Source organism: Achroia grisella, unplaced genomic scaffold, assembly GCF_030625045.1.
Source record: "Achroia grisella isolate CSIRO2021 unplaced genomic scaffold, CSIRO_AGI_Agris_v1 utg2870, whole genome shotgun sequence".
NCBI lineage: Eukaryota > Metazoa > Arthropoda > Insecta > Lepidoptera > Pyralidae > Achroia > Achroia grisella.
In genome coordinates, this window is record NW_026712776.1 from 26244 (window position 1) to 41425 (window position 15182).

Genomic DNA, 15182 nt, shown 5'->3' on the forward strand with positions numbered 1-15182 from the left:
CGAAAACTGTGACACGAGAATTTTATATATAAAGATAAGCTGAGCTCGCTGTTTTACCTCCATGAAATTGATAGCCTATATGTTATTTTTATATGTAAGCTACATTATTGTAGTTTCATCAAAATTCGTTCAGTTTTTTTTTTCGTCACAAACTTTCGCGTTTCTAATATTAATGACATTAGTTATGGCCACGACTTCGTCCGCGCGTCAACAAATGATGAGTTCCATACAAATTTTCATTCACTATTTTATTTTAAGGGTATTTTTTTTACAATCATCGAATGTCATATTTATTTATATTTAATCAACAGCTTAAAAATAAGTTTCAAGCTCTAGAAATTCCATACAATCTTTCATCTCCTTTACAACCCTTTTTTTCATATTAAAAAGTAGCCCATGTCGTTTCTCAGAGTCTATACTATCTGTGCACCAAATTTAATTTAAATCGGTTCAGTAGTTTTGGCGTGAAAGCGCGACAGACAGACATAGTTACTTTCGCATCTCTAATATTAGTACGGATGTGTTATTCTGATGTATAAGCTATATTATTGTAAGGTTTCATCAAAATGCATGCATTCAGTAGTTTTTGCGTGAAAGTGTAACAAACATCCATCCACACTCATAAATTTCCGCTTCATAACATAGTATAAAACAAAGTCGCTGTCGCTATCTGTCCGTCCCTATGTATGCTTAAATCTTTAAAACTACGCAACGGATCTTGAAGCGGTTTTTTTAATAGATAGTGATTCACGAGGAAGGTTTATATGTATAATACATGTAAACCCGGGCGAAGCCGGGGCGAGTAGCTATAAGTAGGGGGGATAAAATAGAGGTTAAACATCTTTATTTACACTAAGTGAGCTTTCCAGTTTCCCAATATACACTTAAAAAATTGGGACCTGGACTATTCATACAGCGCCATCTAGTCCCAAGCTAAACGGAGCTTTTGTTATAGGTAGGACTGGACAAGTAATGAAATACATACATACATTTTCTTGAAAATACCTACATATTATACATAAAAAAAACTCAGACCGATACAAATAATCATACATATGAATACAAACTTTGTATCGTGCGAGGAATCGAACTTGCGACCATCGGAAGTGAAACGCTGTGCTAAACCGCTAGACCACCGTGGTCGTCTAATGAGTGGATTAGATACCTACAACTAGTTTGCTTGTTTAACACCATCGTAGTTTTAAAAAGGTTAGGTATTGCACGTGACTTCACTCGCATAACAATTATTGACTGAGATAAAAAGTGATACTGCTCCTCTATCGTAAATTGCTACTATCTAATTGCAAAATTTTATGAAAGTTGTTAAGATTTAAATTGTGTTTATTCGCCTGTATGAAATTTGAATAATAAAATAGGTATAAAACTAAATACGTTGATGTTACTTGGCAAAAAATAAGAATGCTGTATTATGTACCCCTGGTGGGACTCGAACCCACAATCCCCGGCTTAGGAGGCCGATGCCTTATCCATTAGGCCACAGGGGCGGCGGGTGTGATTGTGAAATTATGAACAACAATCAAATAGCGTCGAGTCCTTTTTCAATATCACAATTATTTTCTTTCTAAAACTATTATGATTATTTACTTATATTAAAATAACAATAAACTCAAGGTAAATCAGTTAGAAGCGGAAATTAACCAACTTTTTTACTGTTTTTATTTAACTTTAATGCACTGAAACAATGTGTACATATGGCGGACTTAATACCATGCGGCGTTATCTACCAGGCAACCATGAGTGGTGCAGAGAAAGATTGTTGGCGGTGTACTGATATAAATGAGAAATGTCAAAAAAATATATATAAATATAAAGCAAAATATTTCAAATATAAATTTCTATAAAAATAATAATATACATACATAAATATATATATATAAATATATAAAAGTTACTGTAATATTAGTTAGGGGAAAACGGTCAGAACTGTTCACTAACAATATCCGCCAGGTCTGTCTACAAATATCAATAAATCATCACAATGACTGACCTAACTTTATGCTCATCGTATCATCTTCAACTGACTCTGCGCCAGCGTAAGCACTACCCTTTCAACCCCTTATACTAGAACGTTCTTATGGTATTGACGATGAAGTCACATAATAATAATAATTATTATTATAAATAAATAATAACAATAATAATAGAAATAGAAATCTTTATTAAAAAAACTACAAGCACTTTGGAATAGTCATATTTTTGATTTATCCATCACATCAAATTATCCATCACAATAAGAATGAGCAAGAAACTTGTGTGTTGCTCTTTTGAATAGATTTTTTTATATATAAATAATTACAGTATAATAAGTAAGAGGCATGCAATAATCAACATAGAAATCGCTACGCACTCATTATTAGTGTAATCAGATAATATTGTCAGCGCTATGGATTTAAAGTTTTTCTATAAAACATTATTATTGTTAACGAACTCTTCGATTTTATAGTAAGCTTTTTTATAAAGAAAGTGTTTTATATGACATTTAAATCTTTTTTCAGACAGTTATACTATATAATTTTTATTTCTATAATAATAATAATAATAATAATCTCAGGACAATTCACACAGCGCCATCTATACCCAAGTTAAGCTAGCTAAAGCTTGTGTTATGGGTACTAGACAACTGATACCTGATATATACATAGATATTTTTTTTTTGTAAATACATACATATTATATATAGAAAACACCCAGACCGATACAAACAATCATACTCATGAATACAAATGTTTGTGCCGTGCGAGGAATCGAACCCGCGACCATCGGTCGTAAAGCGGTGTACTAGACCGCTGGACCACCGAGGTCGTCAATTTTTAATGTCGTCAAATTTCTATATGTGTATTGTTATAAAGACTGTACCAATACCGTTCTATAATTCGCAGTGTTACCTCGGAACATGAGAAACATGTGTCAATCAACTCCCAACGGGGGTATATATCACCCCAGATCTCGAGACGTGGGGTCGCACACCCTAAGACGTTTAATGGCATACCGATTGAGTTTTTATTTACCTATTTGCCGCAAGTGCCACGCATTTATATGTTAATCATATGATCGTGGGTACCTCCGGGAATTGGTTTATTCTGTACACTCCGCGGGTTTTTAATGAATTAAAAAATTGTTTATCTCTCAATCTATTCACAAGCTCATTTTAATAAAATAAGAGCTGAGTTTCTAGAAGTACACGAGAAGTACTAAACAGTTAAGTTAGTTTAGTTAAGTACACGAAAAGTTACGAGAAGTACTAAACTTCTTAGTTCGAAATCATTCCGAACTGATGGTAGATTTTACATTTTTTTTCTCTTTTTTTTTATTTAATTTTTTGTGCACAATATGTGACAATGACAATCCCATCGTACCTTTACTAAATAACAAAAATCAACTTAAAAAACTTAAACTAATATGATGCCATCCAGAACAACAACTTGGTTGCTTCGGAAGCTGGTTCTGGCAATATTTCATGAACTACTCATATGTCTAACCTATTTGACTGTAGACCTTGGATGGTATATTCTCTTTTAGATGCATTACGAATACATTCCATCAAAATATGATGTAGATCTTCTCATCTCATTAAATAAGCAAAATTATTTAATTGAATGTGTCCAGAACACAGTCTATTCGCAATAACAATGCGCTGCCTATTGATCTTTGTGAGTGCGAACCAGGAAATTCAAGTAGGCTGACATTGTATTGTTTTATACCCGGCTTCGCTTGCGTTAATTTATCCCCTTAGGGGTGGAATTTATCAAAATCCTTTCTTAGCGGATGCCTACGTCATGACATCTACCTGCATGCCAAATTTCAGCCCGATCCGTCCAGTGGTTTGGGCTGTGCGTTGATAGATCACTATGTCAGACACCTTTGAGTTGTATATATTTAGATTCCCTTTGACTTAGAAGATTTGACATATCATAAGAGTGTGTAATAGACCTACATGAATAAAATTATGTTTTTTTTTATATTACAGCTTATACAGGTAAAAACGTTCATGCATATATATATATAACTAGCTGTCCGGCAAACGTTGTTTTGCCTTAAAATAAAAAAAAATTAGGGGTGGACTGCCCCTAACATTTAGGGGGATGAAAAATAGATGTTGGACGATTCTCAGACCTACTCAATAAGCTCACAAAATTTCATGAGAATCGGTCAAGCCGTTTCGGAGGAGTATGGGAACGAAAACTGTGACACGAGAATTTTATATATAAGATATAGTTTATTGCAATTGTTACATTAATAAATAAAGATATTTATACAAAAATGTGAGCAAGGATGGACTTATCTCTGAAAGAGATCTCTTCCAGCAACAGCCACTTTGGCAAATGTGGTAGTTAGTGGGCAACGATAGTGCTTGAGTTTTAGTAGTAATAATATTTTAATGTTTACTTTTAAAAAAAGACATACATACTCTACCAGACGCAAATCTAATCACTTCTCTCCATCCTAAGGTTGCCTGGAAGAGATCGCTTTTTAGCGATAAAGCCGCCCATTGTTACCTCTTTGTCTTGTTTATTGTATTATATATACATATTTTTTTATAATTTTGTACATAATTGTATATGTAATTGTATTTTCTGTGAGAGGAACAATAAAGAGTTTCATTCATTCATTCAAGATACATATTTCCTAAAATTATTATAGTCACAAAAAACATCACCAATCATAATATGTCGTAATGATCTATATTTATTATATACTAGCTATACACGCGACTTCGTCCGCGTGGAATTAAACTTTATTTTTCTCATAAAAAAAGAATTTTTCTAAAATAACAGTAGCCTAAGTTACTCCTTATTCCATCAGCTGCCTGCCAAAAAAAGTCCAGTCAAAATCGGTGCAGCCATTTCAGAGATTAGCCGAAACAAATAAACACACAGACTGACAGACAAAAATTATAAAAAATGTTATTTTGGTATACGTACCGTATTTATATATTTATATATATGCAAGTAGTAAAAAACGGTTATTTCAATATTACAAACAGACACACCAATTTTATTTATATGTATATATGTATCTACTAAACACACGTGTTCCTCTGACCGGCGCTATTATAGTAAGCGGTTATTTCTGATGATTTATTTATATATTATGTAGACGCCGGTCCGCCTCCAGCCGAGAAATAATTGTTTTAATAAACATGTGCTTAATTCATTGCCACTTTTATTATAATTAAATATAGATAATTATGTGAGAAGTGTCTCATTTACACTGAACGCTAGACGCGGCATTCTTAACGCCAGCGATATTTGAAATTATATTCTATTATTCATGTGAATAGAGTCGACAGTCAAATGAAATCAATAAAATCAAAATATCTTTATTTATGTAGGTCTATTAGAAGAATATAATCTTATATATAAAATTCTCTTGTCACAATGTTAGTTACCACTTAGTTACTCCTACGAAACGGCTTGACCGATTTTTATGAAATTTTATATGTATATTCAATAGACCTGAGAATCGGCCAACATCTATTTTTCATCCCCCTAAATGTTAGGGGTAGTCCACCCCTAAATTTTTTTTTATTGTAAGGCAAAACAACGTTTGCCGGGACAGCTAGTTAATATATAAAAGAGAGAGTGGACCGTATTTATTGAAAAGAAAATAATTAATGGAAAAGGAAGGAGAAATACGATTTTGACCTGGAAGAACGTCTTCCACACTCCGAACACCCCAAAGTAAGCAATGTAACACCAAACTTACTCACCTTTGCTCAGGAACGTCCCGATGTGTAGTACTGTTTAGTGGCCACGCACTCTACAGTGTATATTTTCATCAAAAACAATTATATTGTGTTAAATAAAATCATTAATTGCCTTGTTTTATATAGTTCAAAATATGGAGCGTCCTTTTAGTTACAGTTCTTATTTTCAATTGTTTTTATGATTCTTTTTCTGAAATTTAAGTGGCCACATGTTTTTATATGTGACAGTAAGCAAGCCGGTAATTTCATGAGAATCGGTCAAGGCGTTTCGGAGGAGTATGGGAATGAAAACTGTGACATGAGAATTTTATATATTATAAGATTGTAAGAATTCGTAATCCAACACTAGTACTATGTTTCGAGCGAGTAAGTCCAAACAAGTATTTACACATGATTCTTTCAATGTAAATCAGCAGGAGATAAGTGGTATGTCGTTCAAATATGTAACAATACAGACATACGGCGTTTGTTTATTTTTTCTTACGTTAAAAAAAATATCGATTCCTATAAAATTTTACTATGTATGATGTTTATTATTTCTTATTATGTTATTTAAATTCTATTCAGAAATATTTAGAGTTCTTGAGTGAATCTTGACGACTGCTTTGTAACGACACTTCTCCGAAACGGCTTGACCAATCGAGACCAAAATTTCATCAAAGGACGACCTATGGGACATCATCGTTTACCAGTTAAAAAAAATTCGATCGGTAAAGATCGAGTCATGTGACCGGTAACAAACCTTGTGTTGCCATGTTTTGGTTTAACATGTTTATATATATAAAGCTGACAGCCTCGGTGGTCTAGTGGTTTAGCACACCGCTTTACTGTTCGATGGTCGTGGGTTCGATTCCTCGCACGGTACAAACATTTGTATTCATGAGTATGATTGTTTGTATCGGTCTGGGTGTTTTCTATGTAATATGTATTTATTTACAAAGAATAATGTATCCATGTATTTATATCAGTTGTCTAGTACCAATAACACAAGCTCTGCTTAGCTTGGGACTAGATGGCGCTGTGTGAATTGTCCTGAGATATTATTATTATTATTATATTATTATATATATGTATGGAGATATAATATATATCTCCCTTTTTACGGGGGTAATATATTCAAACACGCGGGCCTTAGCCAAGCATGGATGAGTTATGTGATGAAGAAAGAAATTTTCTGACTATTCGGCATGTGTTTAGTATGACGGCTTTTTATAATAGGTCTATTGTAGAGGAGGGGATATGCAACGTGTCTAGGTGTTTGTTCAGACTTTTTGGTATAATTCCTGTGGATGACAAAACTATGGGTACTATGTAGATGGTGTGTGCTTTCCATTGTTTTTTTAATTCTATTTCTAGATCTGTGTACTTTGTTAGTTTTTGCTAGATCTGTGTATTTTGTTAGTTTTTGCTAGATCTGTGTACTTTGTTAGTTTTTTATTATTCGTTCTTTTTATTTATCGTCGGTTAAATAGAAAACAGGCAGTATTCAAAATGTAAATTTTTTCCAAGACGAGTATTCATAGTTTTTAAATTTATTTAAATTATATTTTTTCCTTTAAAGTTTTAACAATAATTTACACAGAAATTTATAGTTATATATAATTTTAAAAGTATTTAGATAATGGTTAAGATGGCGTGGTTAATTTAATTGACTTATATAAAAGGAGGCAATTCTAGAATCTAATTTTGAAAAATATCATTTTTCTATTTAATCAACGATATTTGTTTTTTACTTTCATAATTTGTCTAATGTATAAAAAGTTCCGGAAACTCTTCCTTCAGAGAGCATACTATATCACGGCCTAGATAGTACAGCGGTTTAGCACACCGCTTTACTTTCGATGCTGATTCGATTTCTCTCACGGTGTATGAAATAAAATTTTAAAAATTTCATTTTTAAGGTTATGAAATTGTACAAACATTTGAATCCAAGTGTACGATTGTTTTATCGGTCTGGGTATTTTCTAGGTACATGTATTTATTTAAAAAAAAAATCTAAGTATTTATATCAGTTGTCTAGTACCCATAACACAAGTTCTGCTTAATTAGGGACTCGATGGCGCTGTCTGAATTGTCCAGAGTTATTATGATAATTCAGACAGCGTCAAACCTCTCATCATTACATAGTATAAAATAAAGTCGCTGTCGCTGTCTGTCCGTCTCTATGTATGCTTATACCTTTTTTTTTTTTTTCGGACTACTCTAATGCTGTTGGCCGCAGCTGGCCTTTACAGCTTCACCGGACGATAGGGGGCGAGTGCAGATGGCACTCCAAACCCGCGGAAGGACTTATGGAGCGGCTGAAGGCCAACTCCCGCCTGACGGATACGACTTTAGTTTTTTTTTCTGTCTACTCTAATGCTGTTGGCCGCAGCTGGCCTTTACAGCTTCACCGGACGATAGGGGTGAGGGCAGATGGCACTCCAAGCGGAAGGACTTATGGAGCGGCTGAAGGCCAACTCCCGCCCGACGGATACGACTTTAGTCTGAGGACACCACTAGGGGTTCGAACCTCGGCTCAGCCCGTCGTAATATCCCCGTTTAAATTGGACGGGGGATCGATTGGAGGGGAAGTTTAAATCATTAACACTACGCAACAGATTTTGTAGCGTTTCTTTTAATAGATAGAGTGATTCAAGAGGAAGGTTTATATGTATAATACATGTACACCCGGGGCGAGTAGCTAGTATACCTATATAAAAAAATAAATATCAAATATTAGTAGCACCTACCACAAGCGGGGGCGGTTCATAAATATTATAATTTTCTATATATTATATATTTCTGCAATAAGGTTCACGGCGTCCATTGACGGCGCGTCACAGATAACTGTACAAATGAACAATTTATTATTATTTATCGTACTTTAGATGGTGGTAGAGCATCGTCGGCCGTGAAAGTGGAGCGTTTGAGTATCAACGGGGCGTGTGAACTGACAAAGTAATTACTATAAAAAAAAACTCGACAAGTAACGAGGAGGGCATGCCATGTACTATTTTCGTAAAAGGAGTATTTACACTACACGATTTAAACACGTCATTGTCACTGAGTTCTTGACGATTTTTTATATGTTTTTATTGTTAGTATAATTTATATGATTGATTAAATTATTTGGTTTTTGTGATTAAATATCCTCTCTCAGTCCTTGTAATACGGTCTATTTTGATGTATTATAGAATTTGATTAAGATCTGATTAGACGTATAGTTGTGTAAACATAAGTTAATAACAAAATAAGTAAACAGACAGACACACTTTACGTTTACACAAACGTAACACACATTACATTATATATTTATAAATGACTTACAATAAATTGAATGAATGATAACCCTGAAAATATAAACCAATAAGTATTGGATTTTCGCGTGATAAAATCCAAAAACATAAAAGTTTTATCATGATAGATAAATAATTGAAAAAACCTGACAAATAATCGCAAAAAACATGCGTCTATTCACTTATGGAGCCATCAGGAGAATGAGTTAGGCAAAAAATTTGAATTTCTAAATAAAAAAAAGTTATAAACTTCATATTAATTATAAATTAAATTTTATTTACGTACTACTTATATTATTATTACCGCCATCCTACCAGATTAGGCTGAATATGGAAGCAAACATGAGCGGTAAAGGTGAGTGTTGACTTCGACGTAATTCTACACTCAAGGGTCCTTTAAACCTACACCTGGGTCACAAGTCCCGGGAACTGCTAGGAGTTTCCTTTTCTGCCACACGATGGACCCGTCACCCGCACCGTAAATCCATGGAATGCTAAGAAGTTCCTCTCCTATATCATACACGCGATGGAGCCTGCATTGCCTGGAAGAGATCGCTTTTTAGCGATAAGGCCGCCCATTGTTACCCCTTTGTCTCGTTTATTATTGCGTTTTTTAAATTGTAAATTTAACTATATTTTCTGTGAGAGGAACAATAAAGAGTTTCATTCATTCATTCTTACGCGATGAAGGAAAAAAAACATTTATCGACTCCTTTCCAGTTTCTGTTCTAAATGAACAGAGACTCCACATTTGTTAGTCGTGTCGTACTCGTCCCGTACGATATAAAAGGCCATCAAACGGAAGTGTTGTGTATCAAAGTTACCTGCGCTGGATACATTATAACACAAATAGATCGCTGTGGACGTGTCGTGCGGTTTGGTATTTCGGATCGCGTCTCCCACACGTGTAAACCTCGCAAACTGTATAAATCTTGGAAGAAATCTATTCGTATTTTTTCTATGTTTTTTTTTATACTACGACGTTAGTAGTTGCATTTAATGGTAAACAGTTAGCGTAGGGTATCCCCCTGGTCAATCCGAAGCTCACCGGGGAGGCATTAGGGTCTGGGAGGTGGCGTGCAAAGACTGTTCCCTGCACGCCTAGATGGAAGGTCCCTTCGATGGGAACCATGCCGGTGGTCTTGGAGAATGCCTTGTGCGATCCCATGGCCACGGCGAGGTGGAACAGTCGTCAGGTTTTTAGCAGGTAGGAGTTCGGCAGTATCCATTCTTCCGTAAGGGAATGGTTCTCCGTGATGGATTTTCCTGACGTAAAAAAAAAAAAATAAAGGGTATCCCCCTGGTGTTCCAGGCGTCCAATGGCGTCTATAGGCATCCATAGGCGTTCATAAGCGTCCACAGGCGTCTACACCAGATGTGACACGTGCGCGCTAATGACCCTTATTAACTTTTACATGACCTTCTTGAAAAATTACAGTATAATAATAATAATAATCTCAAGACAATTCACACAGCGCCATCTAGACCCAAATTAAGCTAGCTAAAGCTTGTGTTATGGGTATTAGATAACTGATACAAATATATAGATATTTTTTTCGTGAATACATACATATTATACATAGAAAATACCCAGACCGATACAAACAATCATACTCATGAATACAAATGTTTGTGCCGTGCGAGGAATCGAACCCGCGACCATCGGTGCGGTTTGGTATTTCGGATCGCATCTCCCACACGTGTAAACCTCGCAAACTGTATAAATCTTGGAAGAAATCTATTCGTATTTTTTCTATGTTTTTTTTTATACTACGACGTTAGTAGTTGTATTTAATGGTAAACAGTTAGCGTAGGGTATCCCCCTGGTCAATCCGAAGCTCACCGGGGAGGCATTAGGGTCTGGGAGGTGGCGTGCAGAGACTGTTCCCTGCACGCCTAGATGGAAGGTCCCTTCGATGGGAACCATGCCGGTGGTCTTGGAGAATGCCTTGTGCGATCCCATGGCCACGGCGAGGTGGAACAGTCGTCAGGTTTTTAGCAGGTAGGAGTCCGGCAGTATCCATTCTTCCCTAAGGGAATGGTTCTCCATGATGGATTTTCCTGACGTAAAAAAAAAAAATAAAGGGTATCCCCCTGGTGTTTCAGGCGTCCAATGGCGTCTATAGGCGTCCATAGGCGTTCATAAGCGTCCACAGGCGTCTACACCAGAGGTGTCACGTGCGCTCTAATGACCCGTATCAGTTATCTAGTACCCATAACACAAGCTTTAGCTAGCTTAACTTGGGTCTAGATGGCGCTGTGTGAATTGTCCTGAGATTATTATATTATTATTATTATATATAGACCTCCACACATTGTACAGTATGTAATCTGAAAAACATTTAAAGGTAACAGGAAAGATAGAGGGTAAAAGATCTCGACGCCAAACTCCCATTCGATGATCAGACCAGATATCCAGTCAGCAGAATATAACTGTCAGTACCGCACTACGCCAGTCGTCTCAGGGCAACCGATCGCGACAGCTGGTCGGCAAGATAGTGTAGAGTCACGATCCTCAGCAGTGAGAAAACAAACAAATAGAGAGAATGTGAAAAAAAACATTTTTTTTTTGTAAAATACATTAAAATTCCACACTGCAGCAAAACAAAGACATACATACACTGGATATATAACTATTTTTCTACATCGAAACGCCGTCTGTGAGTTCTAAATTGCGGTCTCGCATTTATTTTCTAAATGTGTACACTTCACACATAAATTAAAGGATGCCACTGAATAAATCAAGTCCATCGGTATAAAGCAGTGGTTCTCAATCCGTGGCGCATGGACCACCATTGAACCGGAATATACCTATGCAGTATCGCTTAAGATATCACAAAAACACTTCGTTAATTTTATTACCTACCTTTTTCAGGTTACACTAATATCTGGTACTATATGGTAAACTAATATCTGTTACTATATGGTATACTAATTAAAAAAACGAAGGTAAGTTCTCTCTTTAGATTGCGCCCATGTATGAAAATAAAACAATTAAATGTATGTAACATGTATAATATTAATTTGAAAAGAATACAAGCTGAGTTTCTTGTCAGTTTTTCTCATCTCGAAATCATTCCGAACTGACGGTAGATCTGACATATCATAGAGTCTGTAACAGACCTACATGAATGAAGATATTATTAATTTGTTTTTTGAATGCTAATATATGAAGATATTATATTCCAAAGTTTTTACTTTATCATAGGGTACTTTCACTTTATCATACACTATATTTTCTTTTAAATCTGTCTTGCTTACAAAAAATCAGCTTAACAGTCGCCGTCGCCTAAAGTTATGTGCTTTAATACATTTGGCAATTGATTTTAAATTGTATAGAATTATTTTTAAATTATATATTAAGCAGTATTGAAGATGTAGTCTGGACGAATACAGTTTGCTCAGAAAGGTGAGAACCTGTGATCCTAGGTTGAAGATTTTGTAAGACCAGCCGAACATCTGCCCCCAAACGGCTAGCATTAGCATGATTGGGAAGTCCTCAACGTACTGCGTACCGAGGTGGGTCGCTACAGGCTAACAAGTATATAAAGTGACCCCTGTTTAAAAAAGTTTGAGAACCACTGCAATAAACTGATCACCTGAGCGTCTACACGGACCAAGGTTGGTGTCATCATAACTCGTATTAAAATTATTTCGGACGTTAGTTTAGAAAAGTCGCAGAGAAATTAATAGTTTTGTTGGTTTTTATAGCGTTCAAGGTAAGTTATTTTTATTTCTTTGTATCGTTATTATATTTTTTTGTCGCATCATTACTCTAATGAGTTACAATGATAGCTGGCTCAACCGTCATACTCGTGAACAAATCGTCTGCTCTAATTTGACGGCCTCGGTGGTCTAGTGGTTTAGCACACCGCCTTACTATCCGATGGTCGTGGGTTCGATTCCTCGCACGGTACAAACATTTGTATTCATGAGTATGTCTGTTTGTATCGGTCTGGGTGTTTTCTATGTATAATATGTATTTATTTACAAAAAAGAAATGTATCCATGTATTTATATCAGTTGTCTAGTACCCATAACACAAGCTCTGCTTAGCTTGGGACTAGATGGCGCTGTGTGAATTGTCCTGAAATATTATTATTATTATTAATTACTACGACTGATTTACTCTTATTTAGTTACTCAACCAGTTGGTAGTTTATTTTGACGGTAATGAATTAGTGCTAGTTGGTAGCTTGTATTCACACATTTCAACTTAAAAATATAAAGTTACAATAATTATTTAAAAGAGCAACACGCAAATTACTTGCTCGTTCGTTTTGTGATGAGAAGATTTCCGAATGAGAGGTAAATAAAAAAAATGAGGACTGTTCAAAAGTATTTCATTTATTTGACTACATTATTTTCTAATTATATTTTACAGACTTTTATGATATGCCAAATCTACCGTCAGTTCGCAGTGCTTTCGAGCTAAGAAGAACTGATGAATATCAGCTCTTATTATTTTCAAAAGACCTTGTAAGCGACTAAAAGATAAACAATTTTTTAATTCTACATTTTTTAACACTACTTGTTAGTTGGTAGTTTCTATTCACACATTTTAGTTTTAAAATGTAAAGTGACAACTAAATTTTTTAATAGAGTGACACGCAAATTTCTTGCTCGTTCTTCTTAAGAAAATGTATCATACAGGTAGTAGTTAATTTGTTATAATAAATATATATATATATGTGTGTAATAATAATCTCAGGACAATTCACACAGCACCATCTAGAAACAAGTTAAGCTAGCTAAATCTTGTGCTATGGGTACAATATATAGATATTTTTTTCGTAAATACATGTACATTATAAATAGAAAACATCCAATAATATACAAATAATCACTACAAATGTTTTACCGTGCGAGGAACCGAACCCGCGACCATCGGAAGTATTGCAGTGTGTTAAATCGTTAGACCATCTAGGTATATACATTATGTATGTATGTCTTTATAAAATTTGCTCAAACCAAACACAAGTTTAGCAGGAAACTTACGTTGTTCTGAAATGGAGTTTCCCTCAAGAACGTTGTATTGAATGCCCCTTGGCCGGATGTTCGCGGGATGGACAGACGGTGAGCGCTGACGTCATTTCCTCTTCCTCACTCTGATCACCTCAGCATGCCTCATTTGAGCGGCTCGCGTGTATTCATTAGTGGTTACGCCAGTGATTGTTGGTATAACATGTGTAAAGTTACTACTTGATGGATTTATATTATTTTGTTTATTCGATGATCAAACCGCGACTTGCCGAAGAGTCCACACTAGGCTACCAAGCTACATCCTAACTCTATTCAGCGCCTGATGATACCTCGTTCAGAGGCGAAAGGCGAGCAACACACAAGTTTCTTGCTCATTCTTCTTGTGATGATTCTGCATTCCGAATGAGTGATAGAATAAAAAATAGGTAATAAAAACTATTCAAAAGTGCTTGTAATGAGTTTATTTGAATAAACTTTATTTCTATTTCTATTTCTATTACAGGTATTGAAGCATATACTTTAGTTGAGTGGTCAAATGATGGCATCATGTTCTTTGTGCTCTTCATGGGTGCAGATTACCATAATTATACATCAAGTGACCCGTTAGCTTGTTTATGTTATAACTTCAGGTTTTTCGAGAGTAGTGGGGCACAAGATGGCTGCATATGAATAGTGACTAAGGCATTATGAGAGCAGCCAGCGAATAGAATGAAATTTCAAATTTCCTTAAAATTCGACAGCCATTTTGTCATTAAAAGACTACTAACAGCCAGACACACTTTTGCAAATGTAATTAGTATCTTAATATATATATATATATGTTGCAATAAAATACTGTAGTTTTACGTCAAATTATTACTAAGACTCGAGGCACGAGGAAGGAAAGTCTGAACTCAAAAATAACCAAAAATGTTGCAATCAATAGAATCAAATCTAATCCGATAGTCCGGTAACCATTAGTAAACCGGTAACAAAAAATCTGGGCCACAAATCCGTCTAACGCAAATTACCTCTTAACTGAAAGTTACGAGTGGCCAGGGCCGGGTAACGAACCTGCGCCCGCGCGCGCGGCATGTGTAAACAAACTCTGAAATTGACGTTCCCAAATCCCACATTTATAGTTGGCTGAGCTCTAAATGATGTTGAATATATTAGATAATGTTTCTAAACATTATAAGTTGGAATAGAAATAA

At 35.3% G+C, this 15182-nt stretch overlaps 1 non-coding gene across 1 annotated transcript; it reads right to left on the reverse strand.

The window, feature by feature from the left end:
* Positions 1-1432: 1432 nt before the first annotated feature.
* Positions 1433-1505, reverse strand: Trnar-ccu (transfer RNA arginine (anticodon CCU)). Its single transcript has one exon. It is a non-coding gene; the product is annotated as a tRNA-Arg (tRNA).
* Between the last annotated feature and the right edge of the window lie 13677 nt (positions 1506-15182).